Genomic DNA, 23,301 nt, shown 5'->3' on the forward strand with positions numbered 1-23,301 from the left:
AAGTATTCGCTGCGCCTGCACGCGCCGGCACAGGCACGCACACATCGGGCACGCACGTCAGGTGAAGAGTGAGGGATCTGGAACCCCTTCGCTCCTGGCTCTGAGACTCAGCTGGGCCTGAAGCCGAAAAGGTAAAGGCTGGCAGAGAGGATTTCCATTACACCTTGCAAGGAGCACCTCTCCTTCCACTCCTTGCAAAGAAGCATAAGGAAAGAGGAGACTCCTGGCAACTTTTCCTTCTCTCTGCCTCCCATGCCACTTTCAAAACTTTCACGGGCTGGTTTGGAAAGGGGGCCACCCACTCCAGGGACGTGGAACAAGGTAGTATTTTGCACCTCACCTCATATACCTCATTCCTTTGAGCCACTCAGGGGACTTCCACACACATTAGCTATCCCAATTATTATAAGAGACCTATAAAGCAGCAGAAACAAGGAAGATCTGGGGGCTAAAATGTGGTACCAAGCAGGGCTCTACAACTAGCCACTTTTAGTAGACAAGGAGGTCATTCACACAATCAAGAACTGTGTTCTACCCAGGTTTGGGAGCTGTGTGCGCTCCTAATTTTTGGTTGTGTGGGTAGCTCTTCCTCCTACCTTGCTTCCACACAGTCACGTCTACCCATGTTTTCCGCTTACCTTGGTTCCACAAAGGGGCACACCTAGATAATTTGGGTGTCTGGACCACCCAGCCACGAGGCCCCCCCCCCACGTGACCCCCCAAAAAAACTTCATTTGGGGGACCCATTGCCAAACCTCCAGTTTTTGTTTGTTTAATTATTACTGTGGCCAAGGGGTGGCTGGGGTGGGGGAGTGGAGCAGTCCTCCTCCCCTCTCCTCCCCTCCCCTGGGGGGGGCAGGGGCAGGAGTGATGCTGGGCCCATCTGTTCAGGCCAGCATCTTTTTCCAACTGCGAGGTGTGCCTGCACAGTTGAGAGATCGTCCAAGTCCATGATGTCGCAAGCCCAAAGACGCTGGCCCCAACAGATGGGCCCAGTGTCACTCTGGCCCCCGGCCCCGCTGGGGGAGGGCGTAAGAGGGGAGAAGGGCTGCTCCACTCCCCCACACACACACAGCCACCCCGCGACCGCAGTAATAATTTTTTTTAAACCAGAGGTTTGGTGGGCGCAGGGTGGCCTCTGGAAGCCTCTGGGTGTTTGGAGGGCCTCCTGGACCTTAGAGAATTGGACTGGGTCCCCAAGGTCCAGGGGTCAGAGCGCCTCTGGTTTCACACAACCAAAAAATTTGGGAGCACACACAGCAGCTCCCGAACCTGGGTCGAACACAGTTTTTGATTGTGTGAATGACCTCAAGAAATAGCAAGAGAGACAATTACAAGTGCTGATGTGGCAAACTCTGGTAGTTATCCTGCACTAGTGCATTGAGATCTCTTATGAGGATATGGCCTTTGGTAACGGTCTAAGGGTAATGGAGGCCCAGTGTCTATCTGCCCATTCCCCAGAAAAGTGTTCTTAAGTCCAAGTCACACACACAACTTGCAGTATGGGAGGAGGCCAGTTGAAACATAACTGTGTGGTGGAAGTTCCTCAAAAAAAAGGAGCAGAGGCATGCAGGAACACAAATGTGCAAACACAAGAACATTTTCATGAGGAAGAGGGTAGTTCCTGAGCTATCTGTGTCCTCAGAAATATTGTGGAACATAGGAAGCTGCCTTAGAGTGAGTCAGACCCTTTCTCCACTGACTGGCTGTGGCTCTCCTGCGTTTCAGGAAAGAGCCTTTTCTAGCCCAACCTGGAGCTGCCAGAGATTGAGCCTGGAACCGTCTGCCTGCAAATCAGATGCTCTTCTGTCAAGTTATGGCCCCAGCCCTATGTCCAAGGCAAATTAAAACAAATTAAACCTTTCAAACAATTTAAAACCACAAGTCAGGTTTAAAAGCTTGAGTGAATAAATGTGTCTTTAAAGACTTTTTCTTAAAAGTTGGCAGAGATGGGGAGGCTCTTATTTCAGCAGGGAGCACAATCCATCCCAAGATTCTGGCATGCACTGCCTGCTGAAATAGGAGCCTCCCCATCTCTGACAATGTTTAAAAAGTCTTTAAAGACACATTTATTCGCTCAAACGTTTTAACTAGACTTGTGGTTTTAAATTCTTTTAAGGTTTTAATTTGCCTTAATTTGTTTTATTGTGCTGTAAACCACCCAGAGATGGAAGTTTAGGGGGGGTGTACAAATATTAACTCACTAACTAACTAATTAATTAATTAATGCCATTTTGTAATCTCACTATAGCTCAGCATATAGACACAGTTAGTGCTCATGTGTCCATATTAAAGTGCTGAATTGGGCTGGAAAAGTGACATCACGCCTGCCTTAGAGAGTGGCCTGAAGTGGTATAGTCCAGAACAATATTTCCCCCTTGACTTTGCTAACTGTATTAACTCCAGGCTCAAAAGCAGGATGTCTCTGAATAACAGTTGCAGGAGAGTAATAGCAGGAGAGAGGATGGGCTTTCATCTCCTGCTCATGGGCTTGCCAGAGGCATCTGGTGGGCCACTATGGGAAACAGGATGCTGGACTAGGCCATGGGCCTGATTCAGCAAGGCTGTTCTTAAGTTCTTCCCATTCAACCGCTACCTCCCCCAGATATATGCCACCATATGAAAAACTTGAAAAAGTACATTTGAGTTACAAGAATAACCGGGCAAAGTTCCTTTAAAAAAGAAAGTGGTTACTTGTTGGCATTTCTTGTGTCTTGTACATTGTTTCAGTGGGACACTGTTCAAATACTGGCATGTACTTCCAATAAATGGGGAATGTGGTTATCAAATACCTCCGTTCCACCTCCTCCTGCGTTTCTGCCACGAACAATCTTCCTTTAATATTTATAATGTTTCACTGGCACAAATGTTCCTGCGTTCTTGCCAAAGGAGCACTGTCGTTAACAATGTACTGTACAAATACACCCCACACCCACCCAATCCTTCAAAAATATTGACTTTTTCAGAATAAAGTGGGAAAGGCCCGGAATTGCATGAATCAATGATCTAGGCATATTTACTGAAATTCTCTTGGGCAAGAGCTGACACTTCTAAGACTTTAGTTGAAAGAAAGCTCACTCACTGTACACGGCATGTTATTAGGATCTTGTTGAATAAAAATGAGGCTACCCACCGTTGTGGGAAAGTGTTTCGGGATCCTATGGGACAGAAGGTGCTCTAGAACTGGGGGAGGGTGATTGCTGCTTTTGAAGCTGATCAGTTTCCTATGGAGGGAATATTAGCCAGATTTTATTTGCAAGTCAAATCCTTTCCCTCTTTAATGATTTAATGACTGAAGAGTGGTGCAGCCTTCTTATAAAGCTTCAGTTGCTAATTTACCTGTTCCCTTTTCAACGGCAGCTGCATTAATAGTCTTCCTATTGAATGGCATGTGCCTTTCCACAATTTAATATATCAGATGTAGAACTGGAAAGAATCCCTCCTTGAGTTATGCAGTTGAAGCTCTGCAATGCCAGGATTCCCCCCAGAACCTTTGCCTCAATTGGTGACTCTCTGCCTCTGTGTGTGGAGGGCCAGCCACAAATCCACCAGACGTCTCCAATCAGCCCTTGACCTTTTGCCTTCTATTTTCAGCATCTCCAACATAAGAACAGCCTTGCTGAATCAGGCCCAGGAGCTATCTAGTCCAGCATCCTGTTTCACACAGTGGCCCACCAGATGCCTCTGAGAAGCCCAGAGCAAGAGGTGAGAGCATGCCTTCTCTCCTGCTGTTGCTCTCCTGCAATTTATATTTAGAAGCATCCTGCCTCGGAAGCTGGAGGTGGCTACTGATAAACCTCTCCTCCATGAATTTGTCTAAGCCCATTCGAAAGCCATCCAAGCTGGTGGCCATCACCACATCCCATGGCACAGAATGCCATAGATTAATTATGCAATGCATGGGAAAGTACTTTTTCACACAACGTTCAAGTGTAGTGTGAGAGGGAGAAAAATGTCTCTCTACTCCATGCATAATTTTATACACCTCTATCATGTCTCCCCGTAGTCACCTCTTTTCCAAACCAAGAAGCCCCAGATGCTGTAGCCTTGCCTTATAAGGAAGGTGCTCCAGGCCCCCGATCATCTTGGTTGCCTTCTTCTGCACCTCTTCCAGTTCTACAATGTCCTTCTTAAGATATGATAACCAAAACTGTACACACTACTCCAAATGTGGCTGCACCATAGATTTGCATAAGGGCATTATGGATTATCCTTTTTTATTTCCAAACCCCTTCCTCATGATCCCTAGCATGGAATTTGCCATTTTCACTACTGCGATGGTGTAAGCAACCTGTTGCTATAGATGAGATTGGGGCTATAGCTCAGTGGCAGAGCATCTGCTTTGCATGCAGAAGGTCCTAGGTTCAATCCCTGGCACTTCCAGGTAGGGCTGGGGAAGACTCCTTCCTGAAGCTTGGAGAGCCACTGCTCAACTCTTAAGACAATACTGAGCGGGATGGACCTCTGACTCAGCATAAAGCAGATTCCTGTGCCTTATGTGCGATAAAAATATAGTAATAATATCACACATATTTTTGTTCTGTTGGCATCCCTCATCCTGTGTTTCTGTATAAGACTGTGATGACTTTGTGAAGAGGCAGCCCTTCCATGCTGCAGGGAACATAGGAAGCTGCCTTATACCGAATCAGACCATAGGTCCATCTAGCTCAGTATTGTCTTCACAGACTGAAAGTGGCTTCTCCAAGGCTGCAGGCAGGAGTCTCTCTCAGCCCTATCTTGGAGATGCTGCCAGGGAGGGAACTTGGAACCTTCTGCATGAAAGCATGAGGGTGTTGTGACCCCATCTCCTAAGGGGAATATCTTACAGTGCTCACACATGTAGTCCCCCATTCAAATGCAAGCTAGGGGGAATGCTGCTTAGCAAAGGGGGCAATTCATGCTTGCTACCACAAGACCAGCTCTCTTGGCCTCTTGGAGAGGCGGCAGCCTCGGGCATGGGTGTGAAGGTCACGGGGGTAGCAAGCGATAGCACCACCCCATGGGCCTCCTTGCTGCCTGCTACCACCCTTCCTCATCTCACTGGGGCATGCTGTTCATTTCCCCCTGCTTGACCTGCTGGAGTGTGCCTTTTTGTTCCTTTCTTCCCTCCCAGTGCAAGGTGGGAATGCCTTTGTTGCCATTGCCTGGTTTCGTGGTACAGTCTGAGAGTGCTGGCATGTCACTATTGCTTTGCCTCGGAAGCACTACTGCGGCCTCAGAAGCATGCCCTGAGAACGCTGAACATCTGCCCGCAAATGAGGGAGAGCATCAGCTTGTCCTTTGCCTTGGGCAGCACAGTATCCCTTCTTTGTGCCCTGTGACAGGCCAGATTGACTCCCTGAGGAATTTGAGCTGCCCAAATGCTGATGCTGAATAAGTGGGGAATTTGATGAAACTTCTTTCTCCTTGAAAGAAAAACTGGCAAGAGAGCAGCATGTGGAGCAGTCTGAGTCCTCCTGCAACCCTGGTGAGATTTTTTGTTCAGAAAGTCTGCATGCTTCTAGATAGATAGCCTAGCAACACTAAAAATGCAAATCTTTCACAACAGACTCCTCTATTCAGTTTGGTTTGCCTATTCTTATCAATTAGATCAAAATGAAGAATTGGATAGGTAAATTCCCTGCCTTCCTCCTCTAGGATCAATACCTATTCTTCCCTCCTCGGGAATCCTTAAAAACTCTTCATAGACAAGGCTTTATAGTGGGCTGTAAAATCCTGACTTCTCTGAAATTTCTCTACAGAGCCACTGAAAGATCACCACAGCTGTAATGATCTGCAAACTGACCTTGTGCTCATTTTATGTCTCTTGGACAGATTCCTGAGTACAAAATAAATCGCAGATGTCCCACCTGAGTGGTGTAGATGCATGTAAATTGCCACTTTTCTGGGCAAAATGTATGCCAAATGGGTCCCAATCCTTCCCGAGTTTTCAAGGGGGGGGAATGCACAGGAGCTGTCTCAGATTGTGTATTTGCCTGTATCTCTTCATATGTAAGTACAAAATGTCAAGTGAGAAGCAAACAAGTCACAACAGTGTTGGTGTGTACAGCACAGTCCCCATGTGTACATAATACAACTGAATATGGCAGCACTCATACCTCATATTTACATGGGAACTTTTGGCCGTTGAGGAGGAGAGCTGGTCTTGTGGAAGCAAGCATGATTTCTCCCCTTTGCTAAGCAGGGTTCACCTTAGTTTGCATTTGGATGAGTGGCTGCACATTAGTACTATCTGCTGTGAAATATTCCTCCTAGAGGATGGAACTGTTTCTCAGTGGCAGAGCATCTGCTTTGAATGCAGAAGGTCCCCGTTTCAATCCCCAGCATCTCCAATTATGGCTGAGAGAGACTCCTGCCTGGAACCTTGGAGAGCCACTACCAGTAAGTGTAGACAATACTGAGCTATCGGGACCAAGGGTCTGATTCTGCATAAGGCAGCTTCCTATGTTCCTAGGAACTGGAAGACCACCAGAGGTGAACTACAGAAATGAGGAAGAACATTAGGATGAAAAAATGACATGTAGATCTGTTTAACCTTATCCCACAATGGTGATCATGGTGGTTCCCTCGTCCTCTCCCAGCTGGTTGCTGCATATAAATGCTGTCGGGAAGTTGGGTCAAAATGATGACCTGTTTCTCATCTGTTTCTCCTCCTTGCCCACCCATTTCCAAGCAGCATTGAGACTCCTGGCTAGAGCTCAGTGTAGCTTTCGCCAAATTGGAGGAGTGGGTGACAAAACAGCAGATGTGGTTCAGTGTGAGCAAGTGTAAAGTGATGCATATTGGGGCAAAAAACCCCACATATACTCAGTGTGTGGCAGCGGTGAAAAAGACAAATTTCATGCTAGGGGTTATTAGGAAGGGGGTTGAAAATAAGGATGCTAGTATTATAATGCCTTTATACAAATCTATGGTGTGGCCACATTTGGAATACTGCATATGGTTCTGGACACCGTATCTTAAGAAGAATATTGTAGAACTGAAAAAGGTGCAGAAGAGGGCAACCAAGATGATCAGGGGCCTGGAGCACCTTCCTTATGAGGCTAGGCTACAGCACCTGGGATTTTTTAGTTTGGAAAAGAGGCGACTGTGGGGAGATATGAGCAAGGTGTAGAAAATTATGCATGGAGTAGAGTGGACAGAGAGGAATTTTTCTCCATCTCTCACAACACTGGAACCAGGGGTCATCTCATGAAACTGACGGTCGGGCAATTTAGGACTGACAAGAGGAAGTACTTTTTCACACAGCGCATAATCTATGGAATTCCTTGCCTTGGGATGAGGTGATGGCCACTAGTTTGGATGGCTTTAAAAGGGGCTTAGACAAATTAACAGAAAACAGGTCTATCAATGGCTACTAGTCTGGTGGTTATAGGCCACCTCCCGCCTCAGAGGAAAGATGCCTCTTAATACCAATTGCAGGGGAGCAATAGCAGGAGAGAGGGCATGCCTTCATCTCTTGCCTGTGGGCTTCTCAGAAGCATCTGGTGGGCCACTGTGTGAGACAGGATGCTGGGCTAGATAGGTCTTGGGCCTGATCCAGCAGGGCTGTTCTTAAGTTTGTATGCTATACAACCACTTTCCTTCATCTCTGAATAGTCACAGCTCAAAGTTCAGCCTTAGTCAGTGCCATGACATTCCTGTATGAATCCTAGGTTGAATCCTATTCTTACAAGAATACAATTATTCTTGTAAGTTTTATATGCTGAGAATAAGTCAAACGAAGACACTAACACAAGAACTCAATAATAACTTAAACCAAGAGACTGGTTGGAGGCCAATGGGTGAAACTTCAGAAAGACAAAATATTGTTATACCCAGAAATTTTTGTTATCCATGGTGGGAAAATAAAGCATGATGAAAATTGCTAGCCAGTGGAAACAACAGATACTGAGGTATAAGCAGCTAAGCACACTAGAAGAAATCCCTTTCTCCCAAGTCACCAGGAATACATCTGGCAGTCACACCCAGTTGTAAGGGATGGGAACTGAGCAGGGGAAAGAATCACTCATTCAAGCCTCTACATATATTGCAAAGGTACCATTCAGTCTTCAGTGTTCCTTGTAACAGGGATTTCTAGATGTTATTTACTACAACTCCCATAATCCCCAGCTGACCTTTGGCCATTGCAGCTGAAAATTATGGTAGTTGTAGTCAATAAAGTCTGGGAATTCCTGTTACAGGGAACACTGGTCTCCAGTACAGTGACCCTGTACAAATTAGTCTCAATATTCCATTATGCAGGAAAGGGAACATGCAAAAAACTATGAGTGGTGGATTTTTTAAATGGCACATCTGGTAGGAAGCACAGCTTTAACAAACTTCTGATGTGGATCAATATGTTTAGAGAGCCAGCGTGGTGTAGTGGTTAGAGTACTGGACTAGGACCGAGGAGACCCGAGTTCAAATCCCCATTCAGCCATGAAACTAGCTGGGTGACTCTGGGCCAGTCACTTCTCTCTCAGCCTAACCTACTTCACAGGGTTGTTGTGAAAGAGAAACTCAAGTATGTAGTACACCGCTCTGGGCTCCTTGGAGGAAGAGTGGGATATAAATGTAAAATAATAATAATAATAATAATAGATACATTTCTTGAAATAAGAGACACCAGTGCCTTGCTGGGATATATACCAGGTAGACTGAAATTGTTGGAGGGCAGAAGAAATTGTTTACCAGGATTACGATGGTAGCCAAACATATAGTTCTGCAAAACTGAGAATCAAGGGCTGCCCCAGATATTCATGACTAGGTATGTGATCTTTTAAAGTTAGCTGCTCATGAAAACATTTCATATGGTAAACAGCAGAGAGAAGACAGATTCTGGCAAAACTGCTGAATTATATGCAGAGTCAATCAGGACAAAGCCGGCACCACAAATCTCCCCCCTTTTTCCTTTTCTTCTTTTCCCATTTTAAAAAAACATTTATTTATTTAAATTTCTTGAGTACCCAAACAGAGAGCAGCAACAAGGGGTGGGGAAGGGATGGGAGAGAATAAGGGGAATAGAATTGTAAAATTATTGAAATCTTTCATTAAACTGTTAATGGAAACATGTGTTCCTGGGAAAGTCTAGCTTGATGCTTAGAAGCTCTAGTCTGTAGTGACTCAGGTGCAGATTTATACTTATAAATGCAGTTTATCCCAATGCAGTGCAGTAGGTAATCACCTGTATCCTCCGAGTCACCATCATTTTGTGTTTGGCTCTGGCCCCAGCCAGTATTGTGCTGTTGGATGCAGTTGGTGAACCTCAGGCTCGAAGGAAGGAAGGAAGGACGGAAGGATCCTGGAAGCCTAAAATTTGCCCAACCTCAACCCATGACCTATATGTTGCCGGTGTATGTCATAACTGAGAGTGCTGGTTGCAAAGGAATGTCGAAACTATTCAATTTAAGTTGGATCATCTCTTGAGAAATCTGATCCTGAAGAGTGTGGGTTTGGAACCATGTTCCCTATTGAGGCTTATCACAGAGCTACTGTTCTGTTATTCCATCTCGTACTCAGCATGCTAGAGCAATTAGACCAGGAAAGTTGTTAATCCCATATTTGGCAGTGCTTTAATGCGTGGCCTTGACCAACTCACTTAATTTCTCAATCTCCTTCCTGCTGTCGGTAAAAGAGGGGTAATTACCCGCTGTGCTGGGTTGTTTTAAGGATAAATGAGCTAACATTCATTGCTTGGAGAGGAAATCTATTCTGTAAATGGTGGAGACTAGTCCTATTAATCCCAAGGCAAAGCCCTCTATGGAGTTAATGGAACTGTTATTGTGACATCATTTCTTCGGAGCCCAGAGTTATTGATGAAAGCCACACATTTCTCAGGAGCCGGTTGTTCTGCGGGAATGACGATGAGAATCCTTAAAGGCTGCACGGTTGCCACTTTCTCTACCAGAAGCTCAGAGGTGGCATTGTAACCTTTGTGTTAGAATCAAAGGATTGCAAGGTCTTAAGATCAGGGTTCTCATACTTGGGTCCTCAGATGTTGCTGGGTTACCACTCCCATCACCCCCAGCAGTGTTCTCTCTAATTTTCTTTCATCTGTGTGCAGAACAAATTTTGTTTTGGGCAGCAGTATCAAGGCAGTGATAATAGAGGAGAGATGGTCTTGTAGTAGCAAGCATGACTTGTCCCCTTAGCTAAGCAGGGTCTACCCTGGTTGCATATGAATGGGAGACTAGAAGTGTGAGCACTGTAAGATATTCCCCTCAGAGGATGGAGCTGCTCTGGGAAGGGCAGAAGGTTCCACGTTCCCTTCCTAGCATCTCCAAGATAAGGCTGAGACAGGCTCCTGCCTGCAGCCTTGGAGATGCTGCTGCCAGTCTGTGCAGACAATACTGAGCTAGATAGACCTATGGTCTGACTCAATATTTGGCAGCTTCCTATATTCCTATGTTCCAGTGTGTGCACACCTGCATTCAGAATGGGGCCTTCCTGATTCAACATGAGCGGGATCTAAAATGAACTGAGCCGACATCAAAAAATGTGTGAGCGTGCACGCACGCCTTAGAGGGAACACTGATCCCCAGCCACAATGGCTGGAGATGATAGGAGTTGTAATCGAGCAACATCTGGGAACCCAAGGATGAGGATGTCGGTCTTAAGGGTTCTACATTTTCCACTATGCCTACAGATTCATGCTCCTATCCAGGAAATGTCTGGATAGCTGGCTACTGTTCAACAGCTACCAGCCTTGGTAGCTATATACTTCCATCAGGATCAGAACATCAGAGCACCAGAGAAGGGGGTGGTTTCTCTCTTTTCCCCCACTTGTGGGCTTCCCAAGGGTGCCTGGTTAGCTGTTGAATGAGGCAGGATGCGGGACTGGAAGGGCCCTTGAAAACTCTCAAACTCAATTGGTAAGTGGGTAAATGCTTACACACACACACACACACACACACAAATGCATAGCATACAGTGGAGGGGAGGTCATAAGAACAACAACTGGGATGTGTTCAAATGCAAGGAATGGTACCCGACAGTTTCACGAAGCTTTACCCGGAATACACAGCTGAGAATCTGTGTCCCCCAACTTTTCTACTTGTGTTGTGTTCAGACACACTGAATTCATTGACCCCTCAAGGGCAACCTTCTCTGCCTCTCCCATCTTCCCTTGGCCAAGGGAAATCCCAGATGCAGGCCTGCATTAAGTGCCCTGCCAAGGGAACTGAATATAACCCTGGTAATAAACCCCTTATGCAGCCTGAATCAGTAGCCAAGGTTCAACAGAAGACATACTATTCATGGTTCTTCTGGAGCAGCATTGCTGCCAAACATCCTATGTGCACCACTTCTGGGATGATCTATAAGTTAAGAGTATGTGAATGTTTGATCTTTCTTAATGCAGCAGAGAGACATTTGTAACACAAATGATCAGTCCTTCCAGAGAGCAATAAATTGTGCAGTGTCAAAAGCTTCTGTGCAAGTTCAAATCATCTTCGTGCTGACCATGACACACTCCCATAGGCTTCTGGGTTTTTCCTGTTGGGATCTTACTCTGACTACATATTGGCTGACATACAGAGCAAGGATGCATCAGTGCAGCAACAGAGCAGCCTAACAGAACTTCTAACTAACTGGAACACAACACAAGTGAGGAACTTACAGTTTTTGACACCCTCCATGTACTCAGAAAGCCCTCTGTGCCTCCTGAAAATATGTCCCTGAGGGCTATGCAACCATCAGGGACCTATTTGGATGTGGCACAGAGGACTTCCTGGGGAAGGGGAGGGTATAAAAAATTGTTGCTTCCCCACTGCACTGATTTTCTCAGGACCATTTGCCAACTGCACTTGCATTCCGAGAAGAACCTGCTCTCTTTTTAGTACTGCTTTTGTGACAACTGCTGTTTCTCTGATGTTAGAGGAGGAGAGCTGGTCTTGTGGTAGTGAGCATGGATTGACCCCTCTGCTAAGCAGGGTCCACCCTGATTTGCGTTTGAATGGGTGACTACATACGAACACTATCTGCTGTAAAATATTTGCCTTCAGGCATGGGTCTGTGGCTCGGTGGAAGAGTACGGTATCTGCTTTGAAGGTCCCAAGTTCAATCCCTGGCGTTTCCAGGTAGGGCTGGGAAAGACTCCTGCCTGCAGCCTTGGAGAAGCTGCTGCCTGTCTGTAGACTCGGAATAGACTCACACAACTTCTGATGCAGGCTAGGAGGACTGTCCAGCCAGGGGAGGAGAGCTGGGAACACTCCTGATTGGCAGTCACTTGCTTACAAATATTAAGGCAGGAGGCGGGGAGAATGATCATGTGCAAAGAGGCACCTGCGAGGTTTTCTCACACCCAGCTTTTAGTTCGCATCTCCTCCAGAACGGAGGGGTGCGTTCACATATCGGCCAGATATACTCCGAAGTCCCTGCGAGCTATCAGGGAGCACTTCACACACAATTTGGGGGTTTTGCACCAACTATCCTAATGACCACGAGGGGTATTGGGAGTAGAGATAGTGAGTAAGGGTCTCCCTCACTATTCGACTCTCTCTACTCTACTCTATGACCACTGATATGACTCTACAGCAGGGCTGCTCAATTTAGGCCCTCCTGCAGATGTTGACCTACAACTCCCATAATCCCTGGCTATTGGCCACTGTGGCTGGGAATTATGGGAATTGTAGTCCCAAAACAGCTGGGGGGCCTAAGTCTAGCAGGCTTGCACTACAGGTATTTCCTGTGCTGAGCCAGAATCCCTTCCTTTCCTCTTAGAGAGCAGATGGAAACATCTCTCTCTCTCTCTCTTTACCTATTCATTATGTAGTTCTGTAGATTAGGACTTTCCTATCCAAAGTGTAAAGTAAAGTTGCACCGTTGAGTCGGTGTTGACTCCTGGCAACCACAGAGCCCTGTGGTTGTCTTTGGTAGCATACAGGAGGGGTTTGCCATTGCCATCTGCTGCGCAGTATGAGATGATGCCTTTCAGCACCTTCCTATATCTGCTGCCCAATATAGATGTTTCCCATAGTCTGGGTTACATACCAGCAGAAATTCGAACCAGCAACCTCTTGCTCGCTCAGCAAGTTATTTCCCCACTGCGTCATTTCACCAATAAATACTTAATATTTAGTTCTTAAGTGGTGCAGCGGGGAAATAACTTGCTTGACTAACAAGCAGAAGGTTGCCGGTTCGAATCCCCACTGGTACTATATCAGGCAGCAGTGATATAGGAAGATGATGAAAGGCATCATCTCCTACTGCGTGGGAGATGGCAATGGTAAAGCCCTCCTGTATTCTACCAAAGAAAACCACAGGGCTCTGTGGGCGCCAGGAGTTGAAATTGACTTGACAGCACACTTTACCTTTATTTAGTTCTCCAATAGCTGCAACAACTAAACTCTGCCTTCTACTCTGTAACTGGAGTGAATAGCTTCTTTAGTGTTCTGATAATTAACTGGGGGATAAAAATTACAACCCCCAACACAGCCAGGGAGTAAGAACCCAACAGGAAGGAGAACTGAAGCCTATGGGAGCATGCGTATGGTCAGAAAGACATCGCTTGGAACTTGCACAATCCATTTCTGTCTGGAAGGACCCCAAGACGGGTGTTTGAATTTGCACAAATTGAAGCAAGAACTGGCTTTGATCCTTGTGTGTGAAAACACCCATACAGACCATGGTATGAAACAAAGGCAGCCGGCAACACAGTCATAATGTAACTGGAAAGCAGTAATTCAAAGGATGATACCACAGATGGAGGAAAGTTCTTGGCCAGTTCATGTGCTGCGCATGACCTCATCAAGAAGTTGGCGTTAATTTTTCTCTGGGGAGATAAAGAACCACCGTTGTTTGCCCTGATTTGCATGGCCAGAGGCAGCTAGAGGAAATTAATTAGTCCCACTGGTACTCTCCAAGGCATTTGAACAGGAGAGTTTCAGGGTGGCAACCGGCTGTATAAGAGAACAGGAAGATGGAAACAGTGATAACAGCTGGACCAAATGGCACCCATGTGATGCCATAAAGCAATATTAAGCTGGCATCCTCCGACTAAAGTGGCCACCTAGGCAATGTGAGCTGGTGGTTTGAGAGGGCATAGGGCCTCCACGTGTTTGTTCCCAGTGCTGGCCATACACCCTGCATCACTGGGCTGACACAGGCGGAAGGAGCTTTGTCTGCTAAAGGCCAGAATGGTCAGCGGGAATGGCCTGGCTGCTTGTCTCAGGGCTGCCAGCAACCTTGCTAATTATGCCCCTGGCCGGGGATCTTCTACATGTAAAGACCGACATGATTGGCCCTGGCCACACGTTGGGATATTCATACAAACATTATTATATTCATACAGACATTATGGGAGGAGAGCTGGTCTTGTGGTAGCATGCATGAATGGTCCCCTTTGCTAAGCAGGGCCCATCCTGGTTTGCATTTAAATGGGAGACCACATGTGAGCACTGCAAGATATTCCCCTTAGGGGATGGGGCCACTCTGGGAAGAGCACCTGCCTGCTTGCATGCAGAAGATTCCAAGTTCGCTCCCTGGCATCTCCAAGACAGGACTGAGAAAGATTCCTGCCTGCAACCTTGTCTACACAGAAACCGCTGCCAGCAGAGGTGCACTTTGGTAATTTGGGAGCCTGGACCTAAAGCCTTTTGGAGCCCCACCCCCTACTGCCACAAGTTAAGCATAATCCCCCCCCCACACACACACAGACACAGTGACAAGCACAGTTCTTGAGGGCACAAACAGCAATTGAACTTACAAGAACATAAGAATATAAAACCGGTATATTCATGCAAAGATGCATTAGCAGAAAGATTTCAGCTCACAGCTTAACAAATTCCCATCCCACATATTTCTTCCCCCATTCCCTGCTCTCTCTAAAGCACCCGGCACAGGTCATAATCACACTTGGCCACCTGGTGCAGTATGGGCCAGCAGCGACCACACTACCCAGGACAGACTAAGGAGCATTTGGGGGGCCCCAGGGGGTGTGGAGGCCCTGGACCTTGGCCCCAAAGTCCAGGGCCAGGGGCATAGCTAGGAGAGGGGGGGGGGCTCGTGTTCCCCTTTGGAGTGAGGGAGATAATGAAGAAATAGGGAGGGGTGGAGCTGGGGCCCCCTCAGGAGCTAGGGGCCCTGGGTTCTTTGAATCCCTTTGCTCAGTTATAGCTTCACCCTGGTAAGGGTGCCACTGGCTGCCAGTCTGTGTAGACCAGGGATTCTCAACGTTGGGTCCCCAGCTGTTATTGGACTTCAGCTCCCATAATTCCCAGCCCCAGTGGCCTTTGGTTGGGGATTATGGGAGTTGAAGTCCAATAACATCTGGGGACCCAGCGTTGAGAATCCCTGGTGTAGACAATACTGAACTAGATGGACCAGCAGTAGGGGGTTGTACCGTGGGGATGCAGCGTGTGCTCTTCTGTGTGTCTGTGGGGCCAGGCAAGAGTTTCAAACCAAAGAGTGCATCAACTTTCATTGCCATTGCCCCCCATAAGAAGAGAATTTGTTTTAATAAAGCAGGGTGAAACAGCACACTCCACTCTGATGGCATTTCCAATTGCTATTTATTTCAAGTTGGGAGGAAAGAACAATTTTTCAGAAAGTGGGAACTGCTTATGTGGAATTTGCATGACAGATGGAGAGGGTGGGTTTGCCTCTTCTCCTTGCTGGGAACTGCTGCTACTCTGGGCAAAAGTAGCTGCCCTTGAGGGTGTTCCTGAATTTTCTGAATTGTGTTCAGGAAATTATATGGGGCGGGTAGGGGGACTCACAATGCCACTTGGAATCCAGTTCTTCAAAGCTTTGGAGGCTACTTGCCTCAAAACCTTGTTGCCAGCCGTACCCCTGCTCTGCCTCACACCCCCTGTCCCCTCCCTAAGCCCATCTTTTGTTTACATGGATCTCGCCTATTGCTGCTCAATGGAGTGATATTGTTGGCTATGCGAAGTCTGTCGGTTAATTACATATTACAGAGGCAGTTACAGATGTACAGGGTGGGGACAACAGAAAATATTACGCCTGGCAATCTGTCGTTTGTCAATTGAATTTGCCTCCAAAGTTAATAAAAAGTTGGTGGAAAAACTTAGGGAATGAACCAGTCATGCTTTCTCCATCTCTAGGTCTTAACTTTTTTCAAAAAAAATCAGGTGTGCAGGGAGCAGGGAGGGATATCTTCTGCATGAAAGCACTTTTCTTCAACTTTTCCTCTAATATTCAAGTGTACAATCCTAACTGTGGTCCTCTGTCCCCTTAATTCTAAGAGCTTATTCAGAATACACAATGCTCTCACAGAGCCGGCTGCAGCTTTAGTGTTCTCTGTGTAACCCTAATGAAAACTTTTTAAAAAGCCCTCTGCATGAAAGGATCAATAATTGATAATGCGGCTTCTTAGTTAAATACAGGAGCATTTTCTGCACCCAGTTTAAGGGCAAGATGAAGTAAAAACAGACTTATAACTTTCACAATTGTGTATCTGTATGCAGATACTTGACTACCAAATTTTATTTCCACACGTTAATTCTGGAGCCAAATGTATTATTATTTATTTATTTACTCATTCAATTTCTATACCTATGTATAGGTACCTTTGTACCTTTGTCTATGTACCTTTGTTGTGATCCATACTGGCTTTCCCAGGTAGTCAGTGATACTGTTTTTTAATATCAATGGTTCCCCCGCCCCGCCCCGCCCCACAGAATTATGGGAATTGTAGTTTGGGGAAGGTGCTGGCAAAAGGGTCATAGCCCTATTACTGAATGGTTCCCAGAGTGCCTCGGGAAGAGGAGGAATGTTCCTCCATTCCCTGACCCCTGCATGCAGGAAGAGGGGGCGATTCTCCCACCCTTTGCCTTTTTTTATTGCAAGGTTTACAGTATTTAGATATAATCAAGGATGATGATAATATATGTAAATATAACTAAGAAAGAAAAGAAATCCCTTAACACAGCTAAACATGATAGGATACAACCAATGCAGAAGAAGAAGTGGGGAAGGGGTTTTTTTTTGTTTTTTTTTTAAAGCCCTCCTTCTTCAAGGATATTGACTTATGTTTCAAAGCACAAACAGTTCATTGAAGTTCGACCAAATCACTAAGAATTCTTCTTGTTTACCTTGCTGATGAAAAAAAAAAAACCAGTTCAAATGCAGACAAAGAACACATATCAATAATCCTACGTTGCAATTCAGGAGTAAAGTTGTCCTTCCAGTGTTTTACTATAATCCTTTTTAGCCGGGAAATTAAAAGCTGCCAAGCGGGAGGAAGAGGAGCATGAGCAGTAGTAGCAGTTGCCACTGCCTCCATGCCAGCTCAGAAAAGAGTGGCGGAGAGAAAGGTTGGGTTTGGGGTTCTTGCAGGGAGAGAAGTTGCTCAGAGCATCACGCATACTGACAGGGCTTGGGGGGATTTAGGATGGGGGGCATCTTGGCCTGCTGCTGTGGGTGCCAGTTGGGCTGGGGCTGAGCCTGCCTAAATACTAAGGCTGGGGGGAGCCATCTTGGATGGGGGCCATATTAGATGGGGGCCATTTTGGATCTTAGATGGGGGCCATTTTGGATCTTAGATGGGGGCCATCTTAGGATGGGGGGGCGCATCTTGGCCTGCTGCCTTGGGGCTGAGCCTGCCTAAATACTAAGGCAGGGGTTCTCAGCCTTGGCTCCCCAGATATTGTTGGACTACAACTCTCATTACCCACAGCCACAATGGCCTTTAAGGCACCATGCCAGTGCACTGTCAAGTTACAGAGGAACAGTAAATTAAGAAGCACATTCAAATTACAGAGAAACTGTCGAAGAACAGGAGCTTTCCCAGAAAGTAGGCTTTACCTCACGTTTACTGCGAGACTTTACTGCGAACTCAGAGTTGTCCCAAAAAGCCAATGCAAAAAGTGGATTTTTTCCCCTGGATATAAATCGGGCTATACTCTAACACGCAATGAAAAAAACCAATTGTGTGTGAAATGCTCCCTGATAGCTTGCAGGGACTTTGAGGTAAATCTGCCTGGTATGTGAACACAACCCCCTCCATTCTGGAAGAGATGCGAGCTAAAGGGCTTTGAAAGCCCTACGTGAAAAACACCCAGTCCTCTTTTCCTAGGATATTTTTGACCTGAAAAGCAACCATCCTCTTGACATTTAAACCAGTGGAAGTCAGGCTGTTGCAGAACAGATGAATACAGCCTCCAACCGCAGGAGGAACAGAGGAGCTTACTGCCACACGGAATAGGGTGGAAAGAACGCTGGGCAGAGATCTTTGGTATGAGGGTAGGGATGATCTGTTTTATTTGGCTACCTGGGCCAGTTTGTTTGGCTTGGACAGTTTTACCTTGTGGTATTTTCAAGCTTGTATATTGTTCTACGTGATAAGAAGATCCTTTTTTAAAGGGGTGTGACTAGTGTGTTTCTGTTTTCATCTAGTGGACTTTATGAATAAGGCCTGGTCTGACTGCATAAGAACATAAAAAGAGCCCTGCTGGATCAGACCCAAGGTCTGCCTAGGACCAGCATCCTGTTCCCCACAGTGGCCCTCCAGATGCCTCTGGAAAACCCACAAGCAGGAGTTAAAGGCAAAAGCTCTTCTTACTATTGCGTCCTCTAGCAATTAGTATTCAGAGGTAGATTACCTCTGGACATGGATGTTCCATATAGCTGTCATGACCACTGTTTTCTCTAACAGGGATTCCCAGATGTTGTTGACTACAACTCCCAGAATCCCCAGCTTCAATGGCCCTTGGCTGGGGAGTCCCCATCTCTGACAGTTTTTAACAAGCTGCATAAAATACCCAAGCTTTTAATTTGATTGTAACTGTGATTTTTACATTATCATAATGGTTAATTGTTATTTTATTATGTTATATTTATTGTAAACCGCCCAGAGACTGACGTTTGGAGTGTTAGAGAAATACACTAAATAAATAAAATGATAAATTTGTCAAACTCCCTTTCAAAACCATCTAGGCTTCAAAATCTCTTGAGGTAGTGAATTCTACAAATGCAGAATCAGCTGGTCGAGTGCCAAAAATGGGCTTCTTCACTTCAGACTGCAGACAGGAGATACTACTGGGCGCTTTCCAGATTACACCCTGCAATGGGGTCATGGCGAATCTCGGAAGTGTGCTTCCACACTTCCTGTGTTGTGACACTGCAGTCCCTACACTGTCAGCAGGGTGCCATTCACATTTCCGATGCCTTGGTTCAAATTTAATTGCTGTGATATAGTGCTATGACATCATGTATCCAGCGTAAAAAAAAGTTGCTATTCTTTCAGGTTGTTAGTTTCCGGGAGAGTGCTCTCCCTGTTGTTTACATTTCAAATGCGATTTGCCTGAACAGAAGCCTTTTGCTGCTGTTGACCAGATAACCTGGAAAGCACCCTGGCGGACTTACGGGCTATATTACTCAATAGTACTACTTAGGAATTACTCTTAATACTACTAAATTTCAATAAGACTTCCCATAGTAAATTTGGCCAGGATGACAGCCACAATTTTTGCATGCCTCCTTCATGTTTAAACCATCTGAAAGCAGAAAATGAACACATCAGGGAGAAAGATTCTAGCACAGCACTCTCTTTACTGTGCTGGATTTCTTCTTACTGGAAGGAATTGCTTTAAATGTAAGAAAGCATTCTGAAATGTGATTCCCCTGTTGGTAATCAGAAATGGTATGTTCCATTCTGCCACTTCAACATGTTACCTCTTCATCCCCATCTTATTCTGCATGTGGAAACACAGGCTAATTCTTGCTTCCATTGCTACCTACCAGTTACATAGGAACATAGGAACATGATCTGACGCCTTCTACTGCATCAGATCATGAGTCCCTCTAGCTCAGCATTGTCTGCGGTGACTGGCATTGGGTCTCCAAGGTTTCAGGCAAGAGTCTTTGCAAGCCCTACCTGGAGATGCCAGGAACCGATCCTGGGCCCTTCTGCATGCAAAGAAGACACTCTACCACTGAGCTATGGCCCCAACCCATCCCCATCATTCTGTGAGTACCCCCATTCCCTTCTACGCTGGCCATGCAATTCAACAGCAGAGCTGCACTGCTCCAGCTACTTTCTGAGGAGTGGCCTCAAAGGGAAGGACAAAAACCGTGTTTCAATGTCTTCCTGATGACTTTCTCCTTCCCCTGCAGCCCTTTCCCATCAGGTGAAGCCTCCCTCCAATTAAGGGATAAAGAAAACTTGAAGCGTTGGGCCACGCTAGGCCGCCCAAGCTTGACAAAGCAGGATTTGATGTGATTTGAAATTTGCTTTAATGTAGTCGGATTCCAAGGCTCCCTGTAAGATGGATTCAGCCTCGCCGAATGAGAAGGAGCCCTTGGCAAATTGCTTGGGAAGCTGAGTGTGACATCTTTCCCCGCTCCTCTGCACAGCTTTTAGTGACCCCTCACACGCCTGCCTAAACAAACAGGCCCATGTGCCAAGCCAACAATTAGCACGCAGCACACAGAGAGGTTGTGGTGGGGCGGCAGACAGGTCCCAGAGATTTCCCAGGCGAGCGCTTTGCCAGCTGAGCTACTGCGGCAAACCCTGCGAGGTCAGACCGAGTGGGAACGAAGCCTTTCGCATCGTTGACTGTGACGCTTTTGCGATGGGGAGGCTTTCAGAAACAGGAAGCCTGGAAACCTAAGCCTCAGTTTCCAGGCCTTTCCGCTGCTCCTGTGTAAATAGACGCGAAATGTGGACAGTGCTGGATTTCGGCATAAGCTGCATAAGCTACAGCTTAGGGGCTCACATTATGAGGAGCCCCTGAATACAAAAAATGGCTAAATTTCAAGTTTTGCATAACATAATCTTCATTTAAAGATATTTCTAATGCAAATAGGCTTATTGCAAGGTAACTGTTTTTGTTAGATTATTAGTTTTTCGTTGCACCTCTGCCAAATAAAAATGATGTTTTATTCTTTCTGTTTTCATTGTCCGTTTTGTTAGAATAATAGAGAGGGTTTGGGTGGGGGGGACATTGGGAGGATAGTGCTATGGGGCCTTTTAAGCTTGACATAGCTTAAGGCCTCAGCAAGTCATAATCCAGTCCTGAATGTGTTCAGCTAGACTTGGTTTGATGGACTAGATAGGCTTTAGGCCTGAGCCTACAAGGCTCTTATGTTCTTACCAGTCCCTGGTAAATCACTGTCCCAATTTTGTCCCTGATTTCCCCTTTAGGTGATACCAGTTTACAGCATTTTGGGGTGCATCAGATTTCCTTCCATTGTGTTAGTAAGCTGACCATTACAAGAAAACTGTTACAGTCACTTTAATAAAGGCCAAATCAGAGTCCCAGACCGTCAGAGCTGGAACCATTAATGCCATTCACAGCGTGAAAAAGAAATGCTTTCAAAAGCTTCCGCAAATCTTTGGATCTGCTTGTGACATCTCTTGAGAACTTAGGAGTGTAAGAAGAGCTCTGCTGGATCATACCAGAGGCCCATCTAGTCCAACCCCAGGGGTTCTTAAATTTTTTAAGAGTTCCTCAGCAGGAAGACCAGTAATGCTAGGCAAGAAAGACTGGAAAGACCTTTTGCCCTCCGCTACCAGTATTTGCCCAAAGTGCATGCCTTCTTCAGGAGCAGGTTGGCCATGTGCTAACTGTTGGAAGTGAAGGACTCTGCACTGTCTCATGCCTCAATGACAGAGGGGGACAGATTAGTGAGTCAGAGGGCTAGAGGGGTCAAGACATTAGTCATTCCTCCTCTCTTCTGCTCTATCCCTTTGATATGTAGATTGCTACTCTCAGGGACTTCCTGCCTTCCTGCCTTCTTCCTTCCTTTTCTTCTCCTTAACACACATGCTTGCCTCTCTCTGCACCATGTGTGCACATAAATGCAGACAGCATCTGTCTGCATCCAGCTAGCTGGCTAGATTAGAGATACTATCTCTCCACTTTCCTATCTAGAATGGAGTTCTCCAATAAAGACTCCTTATATTGATTTGAAACTATGAACTGGCTCCAAGTTTGTTTTGGCTCTTAGCAAACACACATGCTTGGGAAGACTCCGCTGTGTTTTGCCTCTGTGCACTCTGCTGTAATAAAAGGGAATCTCTTACCAGAGAGAATTCCCAACATAACACACCATCTTAGTGTGCAGTCATCACCAGTGGATCTGCCCCCTGCCACCATGGCTGCTTTTGGAGAAAGAAGAAGAGGACACTCCTCCGGCCCACCTCCTCTTTCAACCCTACAAAGTGGTGGGCTTGACGTCACATGCCCTACCCAACCCTAGGACAGCATCCCTCCAGTGGTTGTTGCTGGTGTCTGCCATCTGCCTCTTTTTAGATTGTGAATCCTTTGGGGACAGGGAAGACCATCTTATTTCTGCCCCCCACCCCCGCTCCACACCATCTAAACCGCTTTGAGAACTTTGGTTGAAAAGCAATATATAAATATTCAAAGCAGTAGCAGTAGTACCACCACCCATGCACCCCCTGCCCTCCCTTCACTGAGGCTACCCTCTGTAGCCCACCTGCTGGGTTACTGAAGCCCAACTGCAGCTACAAGTAAGCTGGGGAGTCAGGTGCCATGGGGGCCCCTGTGGGGCTTTCCCCAGGGCAACTTGGCTTCACCCCAGATATCTCGCTTCAGTCTACAAGTGGGAACTCACATTCCTCTGTACACTAAACACATACATCTCTTATATTAAGGGAGGAGAGCTGATCTTGTGTTGGCAAGCATGAATTGTCCCCTTTGCTAAACAGGGCCTGCCCTGGTTTGTATTTGAATGGGAGACTACACGTGTGACCACTGTAAGATCTTCCCCTTAGCAGATGGGGCTGCTCTGGGAAGAACATCAGAAGGTTCCAAATTCCCTCCCTGGCAGCATCTCCAAGATAGGGCTGAGAGAGATTCCTGCCTGCAACCTTGGAGAAGCTGCTGTCAGTCTGTGTAGACAATGCTGAGCTACATAAACCAATGGTATGACTCGGTATAAGGCAGCTTTCTATGTTCCTATCAGGGGGAGAACAACTGTCCCTATCTAGCCTGAGTACAACATCCTTCCAGCGGCTGTTGCTGGTGTCTCCCTTGGGTTTCTTTTTAGATTGTGGGCCAGGGAAATAGAGAATGAGATTGGGACAGCGAACCATCTTATTATTTATTTTTCTATGTAAACCAGTTTGATAACTTTTGTTTAAAAGCATTATATTAGTTGTCTTCATATAAATCCGGCACACAGAACAAAGATTCTAGCCTAGCTCTCTTCCTGGCATGCTAGTTTTCTATATGCAGGGATTTTTTTTTGTATGAAGAAGCATTCAATCATGCGAGCTCTCACCTTCAGTCTGAACTAGAATGGTTCAGACACAGCTCATCTGCTGTTTGCGAGGCCTGGGAGCTTGGTTTGCCAAGGAAGGCAGCTGGCCAGGAGTTTAGTGTGGGCAAT

The sequence above is a fragment of the Hemicordylus capensis genome, chromosome 4 (assembly GCF_027244095.1).
Source record: "Hemicordylus capensis ecotype Gifberg chromosome 4, rHemCap1.1.pri, whole genome shotgun sequence".
In the NCBI taxonomy this organism is placed as follows: domain Eukaryota; kingdom Metazoa; phylum Chordata; class Lepidosauria; order Squamata; family Cordylidae; genus Hemicordylus; species Hemicordylus capensis.